This window comes from Cupressus sempervirens, chromosome 10, assembly GCF_028749045.1.
Source record: "Cupressus sempervirens isolate cs-2001-9-10 chromosome 10, ASM2874904v1, whole genome shotgun sequence".
In the NCBI taxonomy this organism is placed as follows: Eukaryota; Viridiplantae; Streptophyta; class Pinopsida; order Cupressales; family Cupressaceae; genus Cupressus; species Cupressus sempervirens.
The window spans coordinates 412,118,134-412,141,084 of NC_143127.1; positions in this window are offsets into that span (position 1 = coordinate 412,118,134).

A 22,951-nucleotide genomic window follows, 5' to 3' on the forward strand; every position below is an offset into this window, starting at 1 on the left:
TTTTCCCCAAACAACTAGACAAAAGGAGAGTACCATACCATCATCTCCATATAAAAATGATAATAACAAAAATAAAGCTAACAAAATAAAAAGGAATAAACAAACCTTTATATTGCTAAGAAAATCTGCCATGCTTGGTATGGGGAAGACAAGTCAAACAAGTAAAGACTTTAACATTTGTACAAAACTAGGAGATCTAGGCATTAGGGTAAATAGCATAAAAAAGAAAAAGAGAAACCAACTTATTAAAAATGCACATCACCTTGTGAATGCACTTGAGAAATTTTTGTATGCCCCATGTTGGGGACCATTCCCTAGGCACCATGAAGTAGGAGGGAATAAGATGGAATAAAAGTAAATCATTAAAATGAAATAAAAACAAAAAAATATTAAATAGTTTTAAAACATAGAAAATTGACCCTCCCCACTAGACTTATAAAGGACAAGCGAAATTGTTTAGGGAAAGGGGAAGTCACATGACTCCCACCCTCCCCACTTTTTTATCTTTCCTAGGCACCTCCCATGGCTGCCAAAATGAAGGTTGACCCTGCTATTAAAGCACTCCACATGTGCCCTTGAGAAAAACACAAGGGTAGAAGAAAAGGGTTAGTGTAGGTTAGTGGTTAGTAGGCTTAGTTGGCATTAGGGGATAGGTAGATGGGGGTAAATAGAAGTTAGGTATTAGGACTTAGAATTGAGGAATAGATAAGTTAAATTTGTATAGGGATGGTTTTTCTTTTTTTTTCAAAGGATAGAATACTAGTAATTATTGGTTAGTGGACATGTAGACTTTTAGATATTTAGAAAAATATAAATAAAAGAATTTATTATGGTGAAGTTACTTTTACGAAATATATTAGGAACTATTGTGTTGAGCTTAGAGGATAGTTAGGGGTTATCAACATGAATATTTGTTAATAATAATATTTTATATTAACTATAAAAATTAGGTAATAGATAATGTAAGGTTATCTAGTCATTAGTTAGAGGTATAAGTTGCTATTTTCCATTAATTAAATAGTATAAAATGGAATCTTTTTTAGTTAGTAAGTATATGTATTGGCTTCAAGAAATTTGTTAAAATGGAATTATTTTTTAGTGGATGTCCAAATGAATTTGGTAAATGGAATGAAATAATTGATAAATAAATTTGTAGTTGGGGTTGATAAATTAAAGTAAGGTAATGATAGGAAGGCATGTAGATAGATTTGTAGTAAAATATTGTTAGAAGGTTGAGTCATTTAGCAAAGGGTACAATAGAGGTAGCTGAATTAAATACAAAATAATACTAGTTGGATTCAATATTTAAGTATTTAAAATTGGAAGGTGATTAATGTAGATGGTAAGTACTGGGGTAAAGAGTATTGGTGGCAAGATAGAAATTGGATAGAACATAGACCTTTGCGGATCTAGTGGAGGTTAATGGTAGTGTTGAAAAGAGAATTCCTATTTGATTAAAGCTAAGGATTTGAGTTAGTAATTAAAGTGTCAAACTTACTGACCAAAGATTCAATGTCAAGATGTAAGTATACAAGTAATCTATTAATTAGTTGGAATGTAAATAAGGGTTGATCACCATGCTAGCAGAAATAGTTTTCCAATTGTGTCTTCTATATTCAAGTCATGATGGAGTAGTGTTTTCAATCCTTATATCAATTGTATGTCCAATTGCACCATCATGAATTTTTAAGTATGGACTTCTTAGTTAGTGAGTGCCTACACTATGATTAGGAGGTGTTATAGAGTTAGAGTAGTATAGATAGTTGATATGGGGTTATGCTAGGAAGTGAATTAAGTGTCATAATTGATTTGATGATGAGAGATTAAGGTTTTTCTTAAAATAATAATAATAAAATGTGGTTGTGTTTTTGCCCTAAAATTTGGGTGTTACATTCTAGTATCATAGCCTAGTTATAAAACACTAGGCATTAATGGGTCCATGAATGAATGTACAAATCAAGTGTTACCTTGAGGAGAGCATAACTTCAATGACCTCATCTTCCCAGTTAGTAGCTTCTATGAGGGAGTCATTAGAGAAACATGAGACCCTTAGGTAAACCTATTAGGGCTAAGTGACCTTAAAGGATTAATAATAGAAAATGAATTTGTAATAACTACACAAAGATATTATAAGACAGTGAATATATATGTGTGTGTGTGTGTGTGTGTGTGTGTGTGTGTGTGTGTGTGTGTTGTTGCAAAGAGATGATGTTATCTTATGATAATCAAGCCATTGTAGATAATGTCTTCTTGGAAGAAAAGGTAAATTGTAGACCTTAATATTATTCAGTCATAAATCCTAATATTTTGAAAACTTCAAAGGGTTAAAATATTTTTGAAATGGAACCAAATAAGAGTTAGTGTTCTAGGTTTGAAACTATAATCCTTAATAACATGATAATACCCTAGTCACTATAAGATCTCCATGAGCCATGATCATGTCACACATAAAAGAAATTTTGGGACATACCAAGATTTGAAAAGGATTTAGTGAATTCATAATTTATAATGATAATTTATATCCATGAGTTTCCCTCAAACCTAATTGCCCCTTTTAGATTGGCATAACGATCTTAACTGATCGATAAGAGTAACAAACAAAAGAGAATCATGAGTGTGTGAATGGCTACCCCCTATGAAGTTCTAGTAAAAAAATGATCAAATAATTATACAATAATAATAGCTAATGGGCATATAACAATTATCAAAATGCGATGAAGTGAACTATGTAGAATAATACCCTAGATGTGAATACAAGTAAGATTGTAGATAGAAGAAAAAAATGACCTAAAAGCAATTGACACTAAGGTGATCATGGATTACCTAACATATATAGTAGAGGAATTATCATCTTCTTTTAGGGGCTATGATATTGAACAATAATCCATTCAAGACACCATTGTGTAGTATAGACAAATTTATAATTTTGAAGGTGTGATATTCCTATATTAGATATAGGATGTAATCGATAGTTGGATTCCTTAACATGATTGTTACTTATCATACCATCATATAGAACTCTTAACCTTAAGTGGATATTATTTATCTAGGAGTCGTGATCTCAATGTACATGTTGATTATATGGATATCTTGCATCGTATAATGTATAATGGAAAGTATGGATAATTACTTATTCAAGTGCACCCATTTGGGATATAATTCAAATTGGGAATCTAGGTTTCAGAATGAACTTACATAATACTTTATAGATACAATGGTCACCCTAAAGGATAGGATGCTAAATTGAATAATCGATAAAGGATATTTCTATGGCAAGATTGCACAAGCATATGTTTCCTTATGAGATCAACTATTAGCAGAGCCCATTTTCATCTCTAGGAGCATAACCTATTACATTTCATCATATGCAATAACCTACAAACCTTGTGTAAGATGTATTAGTGCACCCGATTAAACAATGATCTATGGATGAAGCACTCAGAGACATAGGGGATATGAGACTTTTTACTAGGCCATTAGTTTTACAAAACAACAATTTCTCCTATTCTCCATCAGGGAACCTTGGTATGGTCAAATTATCCTTGTGAAGTTCTGAATCCTTGTTGGTTCTTGTTGAAAATTTTGCATTTATATGATTTGCTAACAATGTGATGTTTATTCATTTTACCTAAACTTCATGATTTTGGTCCCATTGTGCCTCAAGGACATGTCTTGTTTTAATTGGGATTTATTAATGTGGCCACATCTATATTTTTTGCCTGGAAAATTGATCATTCAGTTCAAAGTTACTTATGAGGCATTTTCTTGAGAATTATGTCCGCAAGAATATTGAATTGAAAATGGCCACGAGGATCATTGACAAAACATTTAGAAAATCAGTGCACTATTAAATCTTCTTTTTATATTGTTATGCACTACAAAGATACTAGGAAAAATTCATAAGATGCCACCCTTTCCTATGTTGTAAATATGTAAGAAGGTTGAATTTCTCAAAAACTCTATTAGCACAGGCATAGATTGTAGCTTATACTTGCTAAGGATATAGGAAAATATTATGTCATTAAGAACCTTAAGTAAGGGCATAAGTGATTTATTGGTTAGACCCTAGTAGGGAAAAGGTTGAAATATTAGCACCAATAAGTAGAAGACTTAAGTTGTGACAATCTTGGTAAATGTGTGCATAGATAAGATCATGATACTTACACCTTTTTGATGAACTCCAAGAGGAGGTTCATTCCTAGGGGGGAGGATGTGAGGCCTCACCCAAACCATCATAGTGTAGATGACATATTTTCATTATGATGCTTCTAAATCTATGTTTATATACACTTCTGAGACTATAGGGTTATGTCATCCTAATATTGGCATTTTGATGGTCCAAAATTATGTTTGCATAGTAGGACCTAATTGATATATTTAATTATTTCATTTCATGCTTAAAACTATTTTAATTTCTTTAATGGAAACTGAATTATAGAAATACTTGAAATGTCAAATTTCAATGTTCAAGTAGAAAATTAGTGCAAAAGGATAGATTTAGATATGGAAATGAGCCCAACTCAAATTCTTTGTAACTTAATAGTCATGAATTAAATATTTCATCACTACGATAGAACATAGATTATGAAGTTGTTCAAAATGTTAATCTAATAATGTCACATAAGATTTAATATTGATATGCATTGATTGGTAGTTGAATGTTTTGAATTTTTTATAAGAAAATGATTAGAAAAGGGAAAATTAATTGGAAATGATGAAATATGCAATCCTAGTGTTGAATGAGAAAGTGATTTACTACACTTATTTATATATTTCTTATATGATTTTCTTAGAATACTAATGCTTGAGTTTAGTTTGTAGGAATTTGACCATGGGATTTAATAGGGGACCAAGGCTCAAACCCAAGTTAAAAAAGACATAGATAAGGTTGGATCTATGGAAGGATTTAGACCTCCTTGTAATGTGATTTATTTCGTAATGTGAATGGTATGTGGGTAATAGTGGAATGCATGGAGAAAGGGTCATTTTAAATGTTATATGTTGTGTTTGTGTCACTTGACACTTGTTTTGTCCACATGGAAATGACTTAGCATTTAGGGTTTTGGGAAAGTAACCTAACCTAAACATAACCTCACATTGAAAAGTGTTAGGATAAGTCCCTTTCCATTAAAATTCGAATCCCAACTTTCCATCAACTTTTGGCAAGCAAGAAGTGGTCCTAGGGGGTTACCATGGTAAGAAATAAGTGCCCACATGATAATAGTATGGGTTGGTGGTCTAAATCTAACCTTTAGTAGATCTAGATGACCTTGGGAACCCTCCAAACAAGTCACTTTCAAAGCAATTCGAAAATTGGAGTGTCAAATGACTTCTTCCACTCTATTAGTTGGTCAAGGATTCATTTTTAGAAGGGGACAAGGGTGTAAGAAAAGGCATATCATGTTATGACCATTTTTAGTTAGTGGGGGTTTTGGGGATCCTTTTTAGTGGATTGGGGATGAAACTAGTGGGTTTCCTACCCACTCTCTAACTTTAGAGAAACTTAAGGTTTGGAAGCTAGGAGGGAGCTCTTCTACTACCTTCCTTTTCCATTTTGCAAAGGGATTCAAGGTTGGTGTTCTTACCATGTAGTTAGTTTTCTTCTATTTTGAAGTTGAATCTTGGTATTGCATTCATGAGTATGTAGGTAAGGGGAATGCCATTGTAAGAAGAAATATGTGATATCATCTTGTATCATGTTGTGTTGTATTGTGTTGTGATGAGCATGGAGAATGGTTTTTCATTGTCCTCTTGTTTTATTTTTGTTGAGTTCCATGATTTGTGCATGAGTGTTGTTATAGGTGTGAGGGATTCACTCACCCTTTGGGAAGGGAAGAGAAGTCTAGGGTGAAGAGCCCAGTTTGGCTTGAAAATGTATTTGAGAACCTTGGAGTATGGGCTCCATTGTATGCCATAATCATTCATTTCTTGCTGGGGGTGATAAGGGAAGTATGGTGTAGAGAGGAAGTTTATGGAGTATGTATTTCAAGGAGGTTACAACTGATGGTAGTGGGTTTGGAGGATGATTTGAGAAAGCCCCGAAAGGGCATAAAATTTTCTGATTTGTGATAGCCCTAAAAGGGCATGAAATTTTTTTTATTGGAAATATTGTTTGATATGTAAAATCTCCATTTTCAAAGCACAACTTCTCCTTATCTTTATGGTTCTATTGGTGAACCATTGTGTTTTATCCTTGGGATGGGATTGGTCAAGCTTGAGATGTAATGTATATTTTTTTTTATGCAACTTGAATGTAAATCTTGGTTTGAGCCTTGTTCCCCTAGCGCGAAGGTGGTCTCCTTGCAGGCCTATGGTTGGGCAGAAAAACACCCATGGTCCTTGTTGTTTTGTTGTGATGTAATGCAGATTTTGAGCTCATGGGAGCAATGTAATCAAGCTTGGAATGGTCACCTTGTAGGCTTTCTTGAAGGAGAAATCTTGTCTTTGTGCATTGTTCATGTTATGGAGGATCTCTCTCCACTTTTTTTTTAATATTTTTGCAAGGAATGAATAACATAGTAGCAAGGAAAGGATGTGTTAGATCATAATGCATTTGAAAGGAGGGATTATTTCTCTATGTTGTAGAATGTTACATTGTAAGGATGAAGCCTTCAATTTTTTCATTTGTGTATTGTATTGCAAAAGTGGAGTCTTCATTTTAGATCCTATTTTGTAAGAGATACATCCATGAAAGAAATGAAAAAATTTGGATTATGTCCTATGTAACTGTATTGGAAGATTCGAGGACATGTAGTTAGTTGCAATGAAATGGAAAGGTTGAGAATCATAATAGTCATAAATAGAATGTAGGAGAAACTCCTTTTATAATATGTTTCATTGTTGATGTTCATGTAATGAACTTGAATTGTTTGTATCTTGCTCGTCTTGGAATCAAGAATCAATACATTTCCAAAATATTGTTCATATAAAGAAATCTCATGATGCCTTAGTTCAATTAGAAATATCATTCCAAGTTCCATTATTTGATAGAATAACTTAACATATTAGTTCATAATTGTTCTTGTTTAAAAGGAATTCATGTACTACATAATTATACAAATGTTTTCCAATAGATCCATTAAAATTAGTTTTTTACGTTGAAGTATCAAAATAGCACCAAAACTTATGCCAAGCTAAGACTCACAATAACATAGATTGCATAGAGAAAATATCTACAAGTGTATACATAGTCCAAAAGCAAAAATAAGAAAGGTTATAGGTGGAATTTAATCCTCTAGAATTTGTATAAAAATTGAAAAAATAAATATCCACTCTCATTACAGTCTAATATTTTATTCAGGAGGGATATTCTTGGAACCTTGTGTATCAAATGTTGATAAGACAACCTATGTGCTAAGAGATAACGACTCAAAAATAACAATAGACACCTAACTCATAAGTAATTATGGGAGAAGACTCTTTCGATCACGTGATCATTGTGACTTATTATAAAAAGAAAGTTCATGTAAAAGTTAGGGACCTAGGCCTTTTCCCCAAACAACTAGACAAAAGGAGAGTGCCATACCACCATCGCCATATAGAAATGATAATAAAAAAAATAAAACTAACAAAATAAAAAGGAATAAACAAACCTTTATACTACTAAGAAAAGCCACCATGCTTGGTATGGTGGGGGACAAGTCAAACAAGTGAAGACTTTAACATTTGTACAAAACTAGGAGATCTAGGCGCTAGGGTAAATAGGATCAAAAAGAAAAAGAGAAACCAACTTATTAAAAATGTACATCACCTTGTGAATGCACCGGTGTGATTTTTGCATTCCCCATGTTAGGGACCATTCCCCAGGCACCAAGAAGTAGGAGGGAATAAGATGGAATAAAAGTAAATCATTAAAATGAAATAAACACAAAATATAAAATTAAATAGTTTTAAAACATAGAAACACCCTCCCCACTAGACTTATAAAGGAAAAGTGAAATTGTTTAGGGAAAGGAGAAGTCACATGACTCCCACGCTCCCCATTTTTTATCTTTCCTAGGTGCCTCCCATAGCTGCCAAAACCAAGGCCAACCTTGCTGATAAAGTAATCCACATGTGCCCTTGAGGAAAATGCGAGGGTAGAAGAAAAGGGTTAGTTTAGGTTAGTGGTTAGTAGGCTTAGTTGGTGTTAGGGGATAGGTAGATGGGGATAAATAGAAGTTAGGTATTAGCACTTAGAATTGAGGGATAGATAAGTTAAATTTGTATACGGATGGTTTCTTTTATTTATTTTATTTTAAGGATAGAATATTAGTAATTATTGGTTGGTGGAAGTGTACACTTTTAGATATTTAGAAAAATATAAATAGAAGAATTTATTCTGGTGAAGTTACTTTTACGAAATATATTAGGAACTATTGTGTTGAGCTTAGAGGATAGTTAGGGGTTATCAATAGGAATCTTTGTTAATCATAATATTTTATATTAATTGCAAAAATTAGGTAACAAATAATGTGAGGTGATATAGTCATTAGTTAGTATATGTATTGGCTTCAAGACATTTGTTAAAATGGAATTATTGTTTAGTGGATGTCCAAATGAATTTGGTAAATGGAACGAAATGATTGATAAATAAATTTGTAGTTAGGGTTGATAAATTAAAGTAAGGTGATGATAGGAAGGCATGTAGATAGATTTGTAGTAAAATATTGTTAGAAGGTTAAGTCATTTAGCAAAGGGTGCAATAGAGCTAGTTGAATTATATAGAAAATAATATTAAATGGATTCAATATTTAAGTATTTAAAATTGGAAGGTGATTAATGTAGATGGTAAGTAGTACTAGGGTAAAGAGTATCGATGGCAAGATAGAAATTGGATAGAACATAGACATTTGGGGATCTAGTATAGGTTAGTGGTAGCGCTGAAAATAGAATTACTATTTGATTAAAGCTAAGGATCTGAGTTAGTAACTAAAGTGTCAAACTTATTGACCAAACATACTAAAATATAGTTGATTATTAAAGCTATTAGAATATAATTCAATGTCGAGATGTAAGTATACAAATAATCTATCAATTAGTTGGTATGTAAATAAGGGTCAATCACCATGCTAGCATAAATAGTTTGCCAATTGTGTCTTCTATATTCAAGTCATGATGGAGTAGTGTTTTCAAACCTTACATCAATTGTATGTCCAATTGCAACATCATGAATCTGTAAGTATGGGCTTCTCAGTTAGTAAGTGGCTACACTATGATTAGGAGGTGGTATAGGGTTAGAGTAGTATAGATAGTTGATATGGGGTTACGCTAGGAAGTGAATTAAGCATCATAATTGATTTGGTGATGAGAGATTAAGGGTTTTTTTAAAAATTTAAAAAAAAAAAAAAAGTGATTGTGTTTTTGCTCTAAAATTTGGGCATGACATCTAATTATTATATTTAATTCATAATTGCATTTGTAATGGTAAAATAGTAAATTTTTACATGAAATTTTATTGACGAAATATTTAGAAATTAGATTTTTAAAATTATTTTTGTATTGAAATTAATTAATTAAATTTATTTTTTATTTAAAATTTATTAATTAATTTGATTTAAATAAATTATTGGAATGAATTTAGGTGTTTAAAAATATTATGAAAACTATTAAAATTATTAAATAGTTAAATTATTCAATTTATTTAATATATTTAATAAATTGTTTAATCTAAATTTAGCAAAGCTTTAATGTAACTACATGTCTTAAGATTTTGTAGTGTTACAGACAGTCAAATATAATAAGCTTCTAAATTTGAAAGTTTTTTCTAAATTGTTTATAATCTACTAGTATTTATGTAATTGAATTTGGAAGTCTTTTGTATGTAGGTGATATCAAGCTCTCTATTCAAGTTTTTGTTCAATGGGGAATAAAGTGAAAAGAGCAAAAAGATATGATCGATTCAAAGATGACTAGAAGAAATGATGGACAAAATGTAATATAGAGCCACTAATTGAAGATCCATTGATTGAATTTGAAGAAGATCGTGTTGAAATTCTAGGAAATAGTAGGACATTTGGAAAATTTGGTGGAGATTGGACAAAAAATCTCCTTTTAGAGATATTAAATCATTTACAATTGATACAATACATCCTAGTTACAAATTCAAAACTTTTTAGAGATACAAATTTTTTTCTACTCAACCTAAAATTCAAGCTAAATATTATAACTTAGATCAAATTACAATTTGTATACAAGTTTCCTATAGACATGTTCAAATTGAGGTGGATGGGGTAGAAAGTATTGATCCAAATGAACACATTATCATCAAGGAGGTCTATTTTTATCTTAGTGATGATAGGGTTCACGATAGGAGCTATATAGCTCATTAATTTGGAATTCTCTTTGATGATCTCACAAATGATGGAATAAATGCTAGAGAACATTGGATTTGGTTTAATGGTTGTGTCAGTACATGTATTTGAAAGTTAAACTTTAAAATTTCATACACATATTTGATTAACTGAACAATTATATATATATATATATATATATATATATATATATATATATATATATATAAAATCTATTTATAGATTTGAATGCTCATAAATTTATTTTATTTTTTTTCCTAGGGAAATTTAAGTGTGCAAAAGCATTCAATTGGATTGCAACACAACATGCAAGATAAAATGTTTTGTTTCTTTGGAGCTTCTTTGAAAGTGGCCATGGAAAAGGAAAGCATGATGGAGTAGGAGCATGTGTAAAGTGTGCACTTTTCTAACATGAACTTTTAGGTATAATATTGTTAAGTACTAATAAAATTTGATGTATATGACCATCTCATAGATAGTTCTTTTATATTTTGTTAAAATTGATAAAAAAATTCTTTCTTATATAGGTGCAAAGATAAATAGAGAAAATCAAGTTTTTGAATGGTGCAAATCTCATTTTCCTCCTCGTAATACATATAATAAACATTTTTTTGGGAAGTGAAAGATAAGCTTTCCATTTTTCTTTGACATGATTACTTTAATATTTTGATTATTAACATAGGTACTTGCAAATTTAATGTTCTACAAATATTGATCAATCAAAATCCTTATAATTGTAAACCCATTATTGGAATTAGAAGGTTGCATCAACTGATGACTATTGGACAACACAAAACTCTAGTAATTCAAGTAAGAGAAAAATCATGTTTTTGTGATGTCTACATTCAAAACAATGCAAGGGGTCAATGTGAGAATGTTGTGACTGGCTATGTCTTTGACTGGACATGGACAAACATAATTAGAAGTACACCTTATGAAGAAAATGACAATGAGATTGATATTCATAATCTATGAATTCAGCTAATTATGAACACGTTTTTTATTTAGTTTTTCTAGGTGAGTTTCTACAAACATGTTTCATTTTTATATGTATTTATCTTCATATTTATTTATTTATAGTTTCCATTATTTTTGTACATGTGTAGGTGACATCTTTGTTGTGAATGTGGTTCCTTAAGATGTGGAAGGTGTGGATTATTATTTACTTTGATGCACAAAAGTGAAAATAAAGTTGACTGAACCATGTACAAATGATCATAACCAGTCATATCCAACTGGTTTAGTTTTTATAGAAGGTATATATATTATCCTCTTATGATATACATATACAACTAATTAGAGAGTGAGAAATTAATTGTAAATTTTTTTTCTTTTCTATATTATTAAGAATACTAAATGAAGTATAAATATTATTTTGTAGGCACATATTATTAGCAAACATAAATTGACCACAATGGTGTTCAACTTATTGAATACATGCCTGGCAGAAAGTTTTGCATTATAGCCATTTCGTTTTAGCCACAAAGATTCAGTTTGACATTATGCCAAAAAAAGGACGTAGAAAACTGAAGTGGAGGTTAGATATCGAGGAGCATGAAAAGTATTTGGACATTATTAAAGATAAAGAGGATCCTGACCATATGTATCAACAACTTCCTAATTGATAGATAGGCTTAATGATTCATAAACATATTTCAAATTTATATATACATATTTTTTTTTCAATAGTTATACCTCTCTTCTTTTTTTTTGATATTTTTATACTTCTACAACACACCTAGAAAATGATGTAAGATGTATTTCATTAATTTATAGAACATGTAAATTTATTACACATTAACAATTATCTAAAAAATAATGTATTTATTTCTATTTACATTTACATTTGGTATACACTTTTACAACACACCTAGAAAATTATGTGACACATATTTTCATTAATTTATAAAACAAATAAATTTATTACATGTTAACAATTATCTAAATAAAAATGCAAGACATATTTCAAAAATATGTTTCCACATTTATGTAAATGATATTCTATAAATATAAATATCAAATATATCAACTACATATAACATGGTCACATAACTCATGAAAAAATCAGACATGTCAGCTATAAATGTAAATGTTCATGTTGGTGTAAATTAGTACTTCACTATTTACACTTACTTAAGTTTACTTAGGTTAATGCATTATTTAATTATATTGCATTATTTTTTTTTTTTTATTTGTGAGACACTTAGGAGTTTTTGCAACCTTGTGATTTGTCATGTTGACAACACAGGAGTTCCCACATCTATTTGAGCACATGGTGTCTACAACACTTTTTTGCATGTCCCACCCTTCTAGGCTTATCCTCTCATCACCGCACTTACTTTCATGCTTAATGGAGGATAATCCATATCTAGTGGACATGTGCTTGGTTGTATGACACATCATGATGCTAACTTCTATGCATTCTAGAAGCTCTCCTGAGGCCTTTATATTCAGGCACTCCTAGTGTACTCTTGAGCATCAATTATTGAATACATTATTATTCTGATCATACTCTCTTTCTCTCTCTTTGGTCTATAGTTCTGCTTGTGTTTGAGTTCTTAGTTCTTGTGTGAATTTTTCCCTTAGGAAAATTCTTACATGGTATCAGAGCTTGGAGACTTTCTCTTCACAAGTCATTCGAGACCTCTTGCATGCTTCATCACCTCAGCCTGAATCTGGAGTGCTGTAGAAATTGGGAGTGTCCAGCACCAAATCTGACCTCTCCGTTGCATCCAGAATGCTGAACTGGTGAAAATTGACTATAAGCACACCTACCTTGGCCCAAAGTCGACCGTGAAGCAAATTTTTTTTGCAAATTGGAACCCAGAGGCTTGATTTGTGCTATGAGTATGGTCATTTTTAGATCTGTGATTTAATTTATTTTCAGATCTATTATTTTTCTCTATTATTTTCATCAATTTTATTTGCAAAATTTTTGGCCAAATTTTTGGCCCTTTGGGCACCCATCAGAGAAAATTTTTTATGCAGTACAGGCTGTCAGATCTTGTACTACACATTTTAGCGTATTTTATTATTTCCCAGGTTGTTTTATATCTACAGGCATCACATTTTTAATTCAGATGAAATCCAAATACACAGTAGTTTTGCGAAATCCAATAGACCCTGCGCACACATTACTGACAACCTGCATTACGCCGGCTGCCGCCGACAATACCTGACGCGATCCTTTGTTTATTCCTCTGTGGATAGCGCTTTATAAACTACACTCACCTCCAAAATCCCATGAATGTGGGACAATTCTCAACATCCTGACATTTTTTTGAAAATCTAGCATGACTTCGACAAAACCTGTAGTCCTCCACCGTCAACAACAGCTATGACATGCAGTGCTCGATGACTCAGCAACTGCTACACAGACTCCACCACCTAGCAGGCACGTGGACAGTCATGTCAGTCCCAATCAGAGTTGAGCTATCCTCTGATTAGTCTACCTAGTCAGCATCCATACCCCCAGCGAAGTTAGATTTTTGTACAATTTTGTACATGGTGACATCATCCTACCGTGACACTAACATCATCGGTGGCTGAGCTTTTGCTGACGTCATAATTTTGATGGGCCAAATTTGACGCCCATCTGAACATCAAACCTAGGCAATTTAGAACTACACTGATGACCATTTGACTGTCAAATTTAACTTTGCAATTTCTCCTTCAGACCCCTCTCCAATTTTCTTTTCAGTTTGGTAGCCTGACTTTGCGAGCTCGTAACTTAGACATTTGGACTCCAATTCGGTGCATTTTTTTTTGAAATTAGGTATAATTTCCTGAATTTTTTAGTGGTGGTGTTTTTTTTGGGTTTTGGTGAACAAATTTTGTAGAATTTGCATTTTTTGGTGATTGTACTTGCATAATCCTATGTTTTGCAACTTCAGAAGCTCCATACGGGCACATCTGGTCACCTTTTCAGGTTCCATTTTTTTTGAAAGTACATGTCTTTTTGTCTACTTTCTAGATCTGAAGTCAAATTATAGGGTTGTGTGGACCAATTTCTCACTTTCAAAATTAGGCCTTCTTTGGCATTGTAAAGCTTTCATTCTTTTTTAGAGTTGTTGTAAAACTAAGCTACATTGCTTAAGTGACAGATTTTAGCCTTATAAGGCAATTGTAAAAGCCAAATCAAAAAGTCCACTTTGTTCATTTTGACAAGTGGCTCATTGTAAACGCACTACTTATAAAGTGCCAAAGCATCTCTTTTGGGGGGGTTTTTTTATTGAGTGAAATGGGGGGGTGTGTACAATTTTTTTTGTGTCTCTCTTTTGTGCTCTTTCAATTTTTGCATCATGGGTTTTAAATGTCCTCCTATAACTTCACACAACTATTCTACATGGAAAGATATTGCATGGAGTAGATTAATGGAAAAACGATATAGTTTATATGTTGATGGTACAATCACTAAACCTACTGATGCTAAAGAACTCATTGATTGGATAATTCATGACCGATAAGCTTTAGGTGTTATCAGGAGTTGTGTACATAGCGATCTTCTCTTCCACATTAAAAAATTTTTAGAATCTAAGGAAGTTTGGGATAAATTTGAATAGTTGTATGGTAAAGTGGATGAAGAAAAGGGATTTCAGATTGAGGATGATCTACTTCACTTAAATTCTAAGAATTATGACACAATTCAGGATTATATCATCAAAGTCAATGAGTATAGGGCACTTCTAAATGATTGTGGAAATCCCATGAAGGATGATTGGTTGATTCATCAAATCCTGAAGAAGCTACCTTCTAAGTACGCCAACTTTGTTTCAAGTTTTAATACTCACAAGTTGACCATGGGATCTACTTACTAGAAACCTTCCTTTGATGGATTTGCAGACATGTTGATTGTTGAACAATCTTACTTGGCGGATTTTGGACTTCTCAAGTCATCTAAGACCAAAGCCTTAGTGGCTAGTGATGATTCCAAATCAAGTCAAGGGGGAAAAAGAAACAACAACAGGAAGTAGTGGAAGTAGAAAACACAATGTGAGACACAACATGACTCCTCTCAATAAGGTGATTCTTCTTCAAACGAGAAAGGAAGTAATGAAAAGAAGGACAAACTCTTTTGTGTATACTTTAAAAAGCCAAATCATGATGAGCATCATTGCAAAACAAAAAGAATCGATGAGTTAGAAAATATACTCAAGAAGAATAAGATTCAAGTGCTAGGTACTTCTAAGGATTCTACTCCTAACTCTTCAAAGGGTAAAGGTCAAGCACTTATGGAAAACTCAAGTTCTTCTTCGGAATGGATACTTGACTTAGGTGCCTCCTACCACATGGGTTCTTCAAAGCAAGACTTTTCTTCATTGAAGTAGTCAAAGGTACCACACATCTTTGTGGGAGATGATGCTAAAATAGAAGTTGAAGGGAAAGGGCATGTTGAAATGGAAGATGGGGAATTCAAATATGTACTCTATGTTCCAAATCTAAGCTCCAATTTACTATTAGTTTACCAAATCACTCACCTAGGAGATGGTGATAAGGTTGAGTTCCTTCTCGATTTAGTGATGGTGCAAAGTCTCAAAGATGATTCATTGGTAGCAGTTGGGAAAGTCAATGATGACAGGAGGCTTTATTCCGTCTCCCATTTTGTGCCTAAGAGTTCTTCTCAAGCCTTGTTAACTCACTCACATTCAAACATCAACTTATGGCATGAGCAGTTTGGTCACCTTGACTTCCACTCTCTTCAGCAACTTTGCTCAAAACACATGGTCAAAGGTCTACCCAACATCATCTTTTCTAAGGGAGACTGTTCATCTTGTTCAGTGGATATGCATCTCGAGGAGAAGTATGATAAAGGGAAGTCTTCTCGAGCTCTAGTTGTTCTTCAAATAGTTCACATGGTATTAGCAGGACCATTTGCAATGACCACAGTTAGCCAAGGCCGCTACATACTCACATTTGTTGATGAATTTTCCAGATTCACTTGGGTCTTCTTTGTTCATCATAAGAATGAAGTGGTTCATAAGCTTCAAGACTTCAAGACTCATGTTGAACACAAGTCAAGGAAAGCCATCAAGGTATTAAGAGTGGACAATGAGAATAAATATTTTGATAAGAGACTTAAGAACTTTTGCAAAATTGAGGGGATTGGTCTTCAGAACTCACCAGCATTCAATCTGCACAAGACAGATGTTGCAGCAATGATGATTAGGACTCTCAAGACCATGGCAAGTTGCATGATAAAGGCCAAGTCTCTTGATCCTACACTTGAAGTTGAAGCCATTAGCAGTGCTACTCACATACTTAACCAATCTCCTCATCTAGCCTTAGATGGCAAGACTCCTTTTGAGGCATGATGCGGCAGAAAACTAGTTGTGAGTCACCTTAGAGTCTTCAGTTGTTCGGCATGGGCAAACCTATCTTCCAGGAATTGCAAGGCACCGACACCTAGGCCTTGTACCTTTATTGGTTATGAAGACAATGTAAAGGCTTACAAACTTATGGATCTCGAGACTCATGAGATTTTTGTGGAGAAGGATGTTCATGTTGAGGAAAGTTCTCCCAACTTATCCTCTACTCCTCTTCACACTTCATACACAGTGGAAACTAATAGTGACACTAGCGATAGTGCTTCAACAGGTTCAGATATGTGGGGTTCTATCGACAGTTGCAGTGAGAGGTCACATCAGTCTAGTCCACGAGATTACATTGCCACAGTGAAAGGTCCATATCAGTATGGTACATCTAGTCTTCTAGCTCCAACTTCACTTGACTTGGGAGACAGACTTGAGGTCATACATCTTCTCATTGATAATGATACTTCTATAGTTGTTGCGAGGGCTCACTCTGACCCTCATGTCCATTCTCTACATGATCAATTTGCATAGGTTGGCATGATTTTGGATCCTTATGAACAAAAATTAGTGGAATTCTCTTTGTTAGTAGAGGAGATAGATGGTTCAGTGGAATAGGTTCAACAAACATCCTTGACAAATTTGCATTCATTCTTTTCAGCACAGTTGGAAGGGGTGAACTTCAGCATTAGTACAGGGATACTTGAGGAGGTTTTTGGGCCAGCACACATCTTTAGCATAGTACCTTGGGCATTGTTTCTTCCTAATGGTAGGAACACCTTTCTGCAGTCTTGGACCAACTTCTTCATTGGAGCAGCTTTCACCTGTTGGAATTCTTCTTTTGGGGGGGAGCCTATTCTGTCTCTCTTCCTTTTTTCATTCTCTTTTGTATATATTGGATGTATGTCACAAGGGGGGGGGGGGGGGGGGGGTCTTGATTACTCCATCCATGGTTGCATCCTCCTTTATCTCTCTTTTTGGGGGATGGTTTTTCCCATTAGGTTTTCCCTCTTTCCCCTCTTTATGGGAGATTGCATTTCATTATGTACATGGGTTAATGTAAATGTTCATGTTGGTGTAAATTAGTACTTCACTATTTACACTTACTTAAGTTTACTTAGGTTAATGCATTACTTAATTATATTGCATTATTTTATTATTTTTATTTGTGAGACACTTAGGAGTTTGTGCAACCTTGTGATTTGTCATGTTGAAAACACAAGAGTTCGGACCTCTATTTGAGCACATGTTGTCTACAACACTATTTTGTGTGTCCCACCCTTCTAGGCTTATCCTCTCATCACCACACTTACTTCTATGCTTAATGGAGGATAATACATATCTGGTGGACATGTGCTTGGTTGTATGAAACATCATGATGCTAACTGCTATGCATTCTAGAAGCTCTCCTGAGGCCTTTATATTTAGGCACTCCTAGTGTACCCTTGAGCATCAATTATTGAATACATTGTTATTTTGATCATACTCTCTCTCTCTCTTTGGTCTATAGTTGTGCCTTTGTTTGAGTTCTTAGTTCTTGGGTAAATTTTTCCCTTAGGCAAATTCTTACAGTTCACATAACTCATGAAAATATCAAATATGTCAAATATAAATGTAAATGGTCACATAACTCATGAAAAAACAAATATGTCAACTATTATTGCAAATGGTCACATAACTCATCAAAATATCATATATGTCTACTATAAATGCAAATGGTCAGATAACTCATGCTAATATGAAATATGTAAAATATTAGTGTAATGTAAATGTAAAATGTCCCATATTTGTAAATCTAAATGATATCATCATAAATCAATATCAAACATCATGTATATGCCATATATGAATATCAAACATGATCAAGTCATGCTCCATGATGTGATCGACTGAGAGGAGATTGTGAACCCTATGTCCAATACAAGAATAAATGTAGCATGAGCATGTGTATAAATTAACTAAATAATAACTTAAGTACAACTAAATTTACCTGTGACTCAGGATGATGAGGGTTGACAATTGTCTCTCCATCTCCACCCTTATGAGAGGTAAATTTAGTCTATATGCAATAGAAGAAACAAATATGTTACAAGTTATACTTTACTAAGGTTTTAAATATAAGATCTATAGGTCCATTCAAATAGACATGTTTGTAAAGTTTTACCTATGTCTCCTACTACATAGGATGCATAGGTGTCTACAAGTGCTCATATGCCATCGTCATCACAAATATATGCCTACTTATCTCACTCAAGTCTTTATCACTAGAGGTCATATCTCTAATGTCAAGTGTAGGATCTATGAGCATATCTATAAACAATGAACATCGTGGTGGGCAAGAACCTACCTTGGTAGGGGGGATGCATCCTCCTCAACTTTTTGACATTTGGCTAATGAGGATATATAATTATTTTCATTTATGGAAACACATGATGTACATGCTTATAGGAAACCTTAGAAATAAAGATACTTAGCTTTTTGTACTTAGAAAATTGTCTAAGTAAGGAATTGGGTATACACCAGTGTATCGTTTCATTTATAAATTGTTACTGACATCATATTATGACTAGTGAAGTTAGATGGAGATATTATACATGTTGATGATGATGTGTATAACCTTAGAAGTCAGTATGGACTATACAGAATAGAGATATTCATGTTTTAAGCAAAATAGGACAACAAAATTAAAGGAAAGGAATCATTTTATTTACAAAATAATTACTTGTCCTATTAGGGTTGATATCCCAGATATTTAATCTAAGTTGGAAAAGTGTATTGTGGTCTTAGCTGACCTAGAAAAAATTTGTGTAAAGGCATGATATTTATGCAAAGGAGATCATGAAAATTCAAGTGTGCTATCATGAAAAAATAGTTGTGTTGAGCAATTATATGCGAACTTTTGTGAAAGCAATATAATTGAAGTTTTGTGAAGCTATTTTGAGATCCAAGATAGACTTAAGAAAGATTCAATACTCAAGAAGTTTGATTACTTTTTTGGGCAATGAGCTCTTCTTGTAATTGGAAGTTCATGTTTAGGCATTGGGCTCATCTTACATCTACTATACCAAAACTCCTAACAGGGATTCAAAGTCTCCTAATAGGAACTCCTTATACTCAATTTTCTAATTGACTCCTAACAAGGTCCATCCTCTAACAAGGAACTTATATTTAAATATATTATCTTGTGGGTATCATCCCCACCAAGATTTTCCCTTGGCCGAGGTTTCCCTAGTTAAAAAAAAATGGTGTTATGAGTTATCTTTGTGCATGGTTGTTGTTACTATTCAACATTACTTTATTACTTTATTATGTATAGTTTAAAGTAAGAAATAATATCTAGTTGGCAACTAAAGTTTTTAGATTACTAATTCACCCCCCATCTCAATAATTCCTATTTCTAACAATTGGTATCAGAGCTTAGTTACTTAGAAAAGGCTTAATAGCTTGAGTAAGATCCCTATGGATATGGAATAGTTGATGAAGAACCTTGAAGAGGAACTTGAATAGATTGATCTCCTTACTAAAAAAAGAGATAAGTTGAAGGATAGATATGAAGAATCCAATGTATACAATGGACAACTAAAAGAAAAGATTGAACATCTCAAATCCAAGCTTGAATCTACTAAATCTAAAACTGGTGATGATGATTATTCAAAGCTGAAGATAGAGTACAAGATCTTGAAGCATGAACTAAAGATTATAAATGTGAAGTTGAATTTAAGGAATAATCCTAGCAAAGTTGAATTTGATTTGAAAAATGAGAATGAAAATCTTAGAGAATGTTTGGCAAAGAAGACATCGAAGCCTGTAACATTGAAATAATATCATGAAGAACTTCATAAATACAATACCATTATGAAATATGAATTAACTCAGTGCAAGCAACAACTTGAGAGGCTTTATTCTAGCAAAGAAAAGCTTAATGATTCAATGTCAATACAAAGGCCTACTTATGATAAATATTGTTTTGGTTATCTATTTAACATGTCTATGAAGAAACCTAATATTAGATTAGATCCAAAAGAAAAAGAAAAATTTGATGATAAGATTGAATCTAGTCAATCTTTTGATAAGCCTAAAGAAGTTGGTTAAGACAAAGAAGTTGAAATTTTGGATGAACCAAAGAAAATGCAATCTCCTAAGGAAACTAGGTATGAATTTAGAGGTAAGCATTTTTCATGTAATGAAATAGGTCATATGAAAAGAGATTGTACACATAAGTCATTTAATCATGTTAAGGACTTTTATTGTCATAATTGTCATGGTATGGGTCATCAAGTAATTGATTGTAGGAAACCTAAATATGATAATGATAGAAGGAATAATATAATGTCTAGGAATACTAACCTCATAGATAGAAGAAGATCTAATGAAAGGAAATCAATAGAAGGAAGACCTTATGAGGAAAGAAGACAGATTGTGTGTTATAAGTGTAAAAACTTTGGACACATAGCTCAGACTTGTCATGCACCTGATGATTAGTAGAATCCTAGAAGAAGAAAACTAGTATGTCAATTATGCAACAACTTTGGACATACAACAAAGTATTATAGAATGACAAAAACTTTGAAGATATAAGATATAATGGAAGAAACTTTGGAAATAGAAGGAATGATGGAAGAAACATTAGAAATGACAGAAGCAACCATGAGAGGAACTCTGGAACTAACAAAGATAATGAGGGACAAAGAAATGTAGTTAGTAAACTTTGAGAAGAACTTAATGAGGCATTTTAAAAATGATTAGACATCTTAAAATAAAAGCTACAAGATGAAGAGAAAGGAAGATCAAAGTTAGTTATTGATTTTGATTCAATTAAGTTGAATTAAGCTTGTTCATAGCCCTAGACTTTTAAAACTTCACTCATAGATCAAATTATAGGTAGAAAGGTTGGTAAAAGGTGTATCAAGTTAATTTTAGACTATATTTAAGCTCACTTGTAACTTGGAGCTTATCTAAACAAGTTATGAAGGAATTAAGAGTTGCTGGTATTACAAAGAAACTTAATTATGTAGCACAAGATGAAAACTATGTTTTTGTTAAAAATTTTGTGAAGCAAAGTTTATTAGAGCTTTTTCATGTTAAAAGAAAGCTATGGAAAACCTTAGGTAGTATCTAAAGATGAGATAGAAGATCTTGTTAAGTTATTTGATTATAATAGGTAATTGATAACTTTTCCATGTTTGCAAAGTACATAATTAATACAAGCCAAAGTTGATGGATTAAATGGAGTACAAACTTGATTTTAAATTCATTGTGATCACATCCAAAGTAAAGAGAACTCAGAAACAACTTGTTAAGGTGATTTTGAAGAAAACCCTATTTTCAGAAAAAGGTATTTTATCATTTTTCTACAAATTTATTTGGTAAAAGTTCATATTTCATAGAATCGTGAATATGTTGGTAGTTCACAATGTTGAGAATGAGGATAGACCTAAGTTGAAGATTGTTTCCATGAAACCCATAGAAGGAAACCCTAGTTTAGCATTATCCATTACTCTAAACAATGTATTATATTTGGGAGATGTAGGAAGTTATCTTAACAATAAGTTTTAATCTATTGGGAGTGAATATATTCACAAGGATATGGAATTAGTTTTCAATCACGATATGACTACAAGCCTTGATTTGAACATTTGAAGGATCTAGACTTGTTCAAATGTAATTTCTACCATGAATTGGACACAGATGAGTAGACACAAATCATATTAAGTAGGATAGATGATGGAAAATTATGGATGCAAGATAGTATAATTGATATTTGAGTTGACCTTATTCATGAGGTAATTGGTCTTTGTAAACAAGGCAGTGTACCCATAGGTGAGAAAATGGTTAAGAATAAAGTTGTGTGTTATACCAAAGATTGTATAATGGAAAGGCAATGGTGATCAACAACATTAAGCAAGATGATTTAAGATTCCTAAGTAGAATCATTGCCTACTCTATATTTGCAAGTTCAAAGATTGATGAACTATTAGCTAGATTCATCTATGCAGCCTAGAAAATACATGTAGAGAAGGAAAATTAAACCACAGTGAAATTTTGAGAATACGACTACTTGAAAACCTAGAAAAGATCAAAATGACTAAGAATGGTGTGTTTCGATTCTAGTCACTAATTAATCACATATTCTTTCATATGCTTAAAAGATTTCCATATTTTTCAGTCATACAGATTATGAAAAATGATAGATGCACAATGGAAAATATTACTAATGGGTATGTGCAGCATCATGGTGTACCAAAAAGCGGCAAACTGAAAAATTTGTAGTTCTAAAATATCTCAAACCATTTCAAAATCTATTCCAACTTTTTCCCACCCACCCTGATACTAAATTAAAAAAATTAATAT